This window comes from Leucoraja erinacea, chromosome 32 (genome assembly GCF_028641065.1).
Source record: "Leucoraja erinacea ecotype New England chromosome 32, Leri_hhj_1, whole genome shotgun sequence".
NCBI classification, from domain to species: Eukaryota; Metazoa; Chordata; class Chondrichthyes; order Rajiformes; family Rajidae; genus Leucoraja; species Leucoraja erinaceus.
In genome coordinates, this window is record NC_073408.1 from 462,501 (window position 1) to 468,631 (window position 6,131).

General features: G+C 47.9%; 1 protein-coding gene across 2 annotated transcripts in view; it reads right to left on the minus strand.

The window, feature by feature from the left end:
- The window catches only part of usp28 (ubiquitin specific peptidase 28), a 51,069-nt gene that overhangs the window by 43,647 nt on the left and 1,291 nt on the right, over positions 1 to 6,131 (minus strand). The gene's annotated exons all lie outside the window — the stretch shown is intronic.

Sequence of the window (6,131 nt, forward strand, 5' to 3'; positions counted from 1 at the left end):
AGCCACAGAGAGGACTCTGTACAGAGAGATGCACAGAACACTCAAATAGCCAAGTATTACTCAATGTATAGGGAGGAACTGCAGATGCTGCTTTAAACCGAAGATAGATACAAAATGCTGGAGTAATTTTGTAGGACATGCAGAGCACGTCTGGAGAGAAGGAATAGGTGAAACGTCACCCATTGCTTTTCTCCAGAGATGCTGCCTGTCCCACCGTTACTCCAGCACTGTGCTTATCTTCAAGTGATACTCAATATCCAAACCCTCCAGTAAAAGTATCAGTAATGTATTAAATAATCTTTAATGATTATTAATTCATGCTTCGAGTGAGTCTACGGAATGAAAACAGGATAAAAGACTTGTATTTCCTCAGTGAATCCCGAGCTCGAGATGACATTGGCCAACAACATCTACAAAAGCCTCTTTACAAACTTGCTGCGATTCAGACCAAAACTAAAGCACACACACACACAGGAACTCTTTGTTCCACACTGACACGTGCCCCAACCGGCCTTCAAAGACAACAAAAGTGCAGCGCTCAAATATATAACACTCCATTCAGAATCACCCCAGCAATGAGCAGGACAGAAGCACAGGTGCAGGATTAGCTGTTTGGGATTTAACATCATGCCACATCTGGAGGGTTTGAGTTACGGTGCTGATGTGAGGAGGCTGAAGGGTGATCTTATTGGGGTATCTAAACTCATGTGGAGCATAGATAGACAAGGTGAATACCCAGGCTGGGGAGCCCAACACTACACAGCAGAGGTTTACAGTGAGGAGACAACACTTTAACTGAGGGGCAACTTTCTACACACAGTGGGCAGTGTGCACATGGACTGAGTTGCCAGAGGATGTACCACTACAACTTGTAAAAGACACTTAGGCAGGTACGCAGAGAGAAGGGGTTTGGAGAAATAGGGCCAGGTGAACAGGGAGTGGGATTAGCTCCGTTAAGCAAATTAGTCAGTAAACAGCCCCTTCATCCCAACTTGTCCGCACTGTTCCTCTTGTGTACAGGCACGAACAATACGAAGGCACAACACTATGTTCATCTAATTACTGATTGGGACTGACATAGAAACATAGAAAATTAGGTGCAGGAGTAGGCCATTCGGCCCTTCGAGCCTGCACCGCCATTCAATATGATCATGGCTGATCATCCAACTCACTATCCCGTACCTGCCTTCTCTCCCATACCCCCTGATCCCTTTAGCCACAAGGGCCACATCTAACTCCCTCTTAAATATAGCCAATGAACTGGCCTCAACTACCCTCTGTGGCAGAGAGTTTCCAGAGATTCACCACTCTCTGTGTGAAAAAAGTTCTTCTCATCTTGGTTTTAAAGGATTTCTCCCCTTATCCTTAAGCTGTGACCCCTTGTCCTGGACTTCCCCAACATCGGGAACAATCTTCCTGCATCTAGCTTGTCCAACCCCTTAAGACATCTATCTGAGGAACGCTTGCTAGTGCTGTTGGAACCCACAGGTGGCTGCACAAACTTTTAGACGTGACAAGGATTCTTTGACTTTGATGTCTGACTTCTACCATGGTCCCTAACATCACATCCCTGCAGACAAAGCATTGCAATTATCATTGGGCAGAGTGGGTCACATCTACAATATTCATCATTGTCAAACTCAGCTGGAACCGTAATTAACTCTCTTTAAACAGTTGTGTTTTTACACGATTAACATTTCTTTCACACATTATGAAATACTCGCTAGGACGTGTAATACCAGAGTACTAGAGTACACCTTCACAACCGATACTCATGAAACTATTAATAATGTTGTTAGCTGATCGCAACATAAATCTTGGGGACACAGTTGTGGTCAGCGATTTGGAGACATTTGCTTCTCACAAGAATGCTACACACACACACACACACATTAATGTCTCAGATTATTCTCATACTGACTTCCTAAAAATATATTTCGCAGTTTCCATGGAGGGGATTAGAGTTTTGATGGACACAGAGTGCTGGAGTAACTCAGTCAGGCAGCATCTGTGGAGAACATGGATAGGTGACGTTTCACAGAGTGCTGGAGTAACTCAGCGGGTCAGGCAGCATCTGTGGAGAACATGGATAGGTGACGTTTCACAGAGTGCTGGAGTAACTCAGCGGGTGCAGCAGCATCTATGGAGCTAAGGAAATAGGCAACGTTTCGGGCCGAAACCCTTCTGGAAATAGGCAACGTTTCGGGCCGAAACCCTTCTGGAAATAGGCAACGTTTCGAGCCGAAACCCTTCCGGGTTTCGGCCCGAAACGTTGCCTATTTCCTTAGCTCCATAGATGCTGCTGCACCATAACTGAGTGGGTCAGGCAGCATCTGTGGAGAACATGGATAGGTGACGTTTCACAGAGTGCTGGAGTGACACAGTGGGTCAGGCAGCATCTGTGGAGAACGTGACGTTTCACAGAGTGCTGGAGTAACTCAGCGGGTCAGGCAGCATCTGTGGAGAACATGGATAGGCGACGTTTTTCAGAGTGCTGGAGTAACTCAGTCAGGCAGCATCTGTGGAGAACATGGATAGGTGACGTTTCACAGAGTGCTGGAGTAACTCAGCGGGTCAGGCAGCATCTGTGGAGAACATGGATAGGTGACGTTTCACAGAGTGCTGGAGTAACTCAGCGGGTCAGGCAGCATCTATGGAGAGAAGGAATGGGTGATGTTTCGGGTTGAGGCCCTTCTTCAGATCCGAAACATCGCCACTTCCTTTTCTCGAGAGATGCTGTCTGACCCGTTGAGTTACTCCAGCACTTTGTGTCAACCTTCAGTGTAAACCAGCATCTGCAGTTCCTTCCTACATAGTTAGAGCTTTACTCTGGTACCTATTCTATAAGGATAGTTTAGAAGGTATTTGATGAAAAATAGATTCCATGTGTCTGGGACTGAGGCAATGGCTCTCCAGCATGGCCACAGTGCCACCCAAGGCCCAGCTGCCCACAGATTTAACAGGTGGACATATACAGATCATTTCACCTTTTCCTTTCAGAGGCCCCACTGTTAGCCTGGAAGCCCATTCTAGACCTGGCCTGAAATGCTGCTCCATGCCAGTCAACTGGACATTTGCAGGCAATAGTCAGTCTTTCCACCACTCACTTTGTGTGATGTGCTAGTTGGCAGCACTTACAGAGAACCTCACCCCTCTCTGGAAAAGTGCTTCCCTTTCACTGCTGGACACGAGCAGCATAAACTGAACTGGGATTCTATTTCCTTCAGAATGGAGACCAAGTTCAGGAACAGTCTCAGAGTGGCTGAAAGTTGAGGAACCTACTCTGTTTAAATAGTGGGTAAGCAGATAGAACATGAAATCTCCAGCTTACAACAGGTGCTCAGCCATGGGACACGTTAGACTCATTCTAATCTGTTAGGGCACATTTTACATTAAGATATTATAAAGTGCCAAGTTGTCCCTGTATTACATTCACCCAAAACTGATACATCTGACTGTATCATGGAGCCATTTTCAAAAGGTGATTCCCCAAATACAGGCTGTAACATACAACCCAAACCAGAAGTCTACAGTAACTAACAAGCAGCAAAACGTCACCACTCATCAACTAAAACACTGTGACTGACCAGTAGGTTCACAGCATAACAGCCATTGGACAACTGACCACAAGATATACAAGTCTAAAGATGGCATCAATGACCTCCTCCACCAGCTTCAAGGGAGGACAGTGCAGTGTATACTCTGGCAATAACTTCACCCATGTTCTTGGGGAAACTGTTGTGCAGCTAATACAACATAGTTTCAGAGATGTCTTTCCCCATTTTGAAATAAAATCTGTTGGTTTTCTCGTTGTTGCCTCAGACAGAACGATATAGAAACATAGAAATTAGGTGCAGGAGTAGGCCATTGGGCCCTTCGAGCCCATATCTCGTGGGTCACTCTTGTCCGAGCCCCAGTCAGATGTTGGTGGTCACAGATCCCATTCACAGTCAAACACATTTATGTTATAGCAGGACATCACTGTACATTTGACAAAGGGCTATTCAGCCCACCCTCACTGATTCTGATCTCTGGCGATGATCCACAAACAAACTTCACAAGTACCTGACTGGCTGTCAAACATTTGGGGATGTAGGAGCTGAGGGTTAAGTGTAAAAGTGCAAGGCTCGTTGGCAACACGTCGCTGGAGGGTGAGTGGGTCGGTTCCTTTCGGGAGACTGAACAGAGCAACCAAATATATCTACATGATCTGACCGACACTGTAACACTCTTAGAAAGTCCTGACAGAGTACTGGCCAAGAGGACAGTTTCCTTGGTGGACAGGCCAGAACTAGGGGACATCTCAGGATAAGTTGACCATTTAAAACATAGAGGAGGTAATCACTTCAGAAAGAGGCAAATGCCTTCAGTCAGAGGATTGTGTGTATTTTGGTTAATCTGGCTCACAGAGCCACAGATACACTGACCATCAATAAAGCAAAGAACAGGCCCTTGAGGCTAGAATGTCCATGCGAAACTAATCTCATCCCGTGATCTGTTCATTCTCTACACGTGCATGTGTCTGTCACCTCTATATTCTCTGCCTCCATCACCATCCCTGGCAGAGTGTGACTCACCACCACCCTCTGTGTAGAAAGTTACCTCGCTCACCTCCTTTAAACTATCCCAGACTCACCGAGTTCCCCAGCAGTTTATTTTTTACTCAAGTCAAGTCAAGTTTATTTGTCACATACACATACGAGATGTGCAGTGAAATGAAAGTGGCAATGCTCGCGGACTTTTGTGCAAAAGACAAACAACCAAACAAATTATAAACACAATCATAACACACATATTCTTTTACATGTTAAATAATGGAAGGAAAAAACGTTCAGTAGAGTTAGTCCCTGGTGAGATAGGCGTTTACAGTCCAAATTGCCTCTGGGAAGAAACTCCTTCTCAACCTCTCCATTCTCACCGCATGGCAACGGAGGCGTTTGCCTGACCGCAGCAGCTGGAACAGTTGGGGTGAACACTCAAGGTGAAATGAACCATGGGGATCTGGTTAGATGTTCGAACACAACATGGGAAACAGAATCGGCCTGGAGCTCTCTGGCCTTGATACTTCTTGCAAAACTGATCAAGATCATGGCCGATCCTTCAGTTCATTTCAGTTTAGTTTATTGTCACGTGTACCGAGATAGGGTGCAAATATTTTGTTGCGTGCTATCCAGTCAGCAAAGATAAAGAGGTGCCGCCGCATAAACTGAACTGGGCCTCTATTTGCTTCAGAATGGAGACCAAGTTCAGGAACAATCTCAGAGTGACTGAAAGTTGAGGAACCCACTCTGTTTAAATAGTGGGTAAGCAGATTAGAACATGATTACAACCGAGTCATTCACGGGAATAATGTTTAGTGCAAGGTAAAGTCAGCAAAGTCCGATCAATGATAGTCCAAGGGTCACCAACGAGGTAGATAGTAGTTCAGCACTGCTCTCCCCCTTAGGGTCCGAGCCCCTCGACTCCCACAACCTCCACACATCTCGTCTCGCTACAGGGTGATGTAGTAATGTAATGGTGGAATTCCCTAATCCTGACTAAACAGGTAGAGTATTCCTCATGGAACATCCCAGCCCTGATCCATATGATTAAACCAACACAGGGATCCCTGGTCTATTGGGACAGGAAGTGACCCACACCATCTGATACACTGACAAGTCACAGCCCCCTCCCCTCCTGTTCTCTCCTCCCCTGCCCCTCCCCTCACTCCATCCCACTCCCCATCCCACCTGTCCTCTCTTGACCTTTCCTCCACTCCCCACCCCTCTCCTCAGCCATTCCCCTCCCCCTCCCCTCCCCTCCACCCCCTCCCCTCCACAGCCCCCTCCCCTCTCCACAGCCCCCTCCCCTCCCCAACCCCCTCCCCTCTACAGCCCCCTCCCCACCGCAGCCCCCCCTCCCCTCCACAGCCCCCTCCCCACTACAGCCCCCTCCCCTCCCCAACCCCCTCCCCCTCTACAGCCCCCTCCCCTCTACAGCCCCCTCCCCACCGCAGCCCCCTCCCCTCTACAACCCCCTCCCCTCCCCAACCCCCTCCCCTCCCCAGCCCCCTCCCCTCCACAGCCCCCCTCCCCACTACACCCCCCCCCTCCCCCCATAGCCCCCCCCCCCCCTCCCCTCTACAGCCCCCC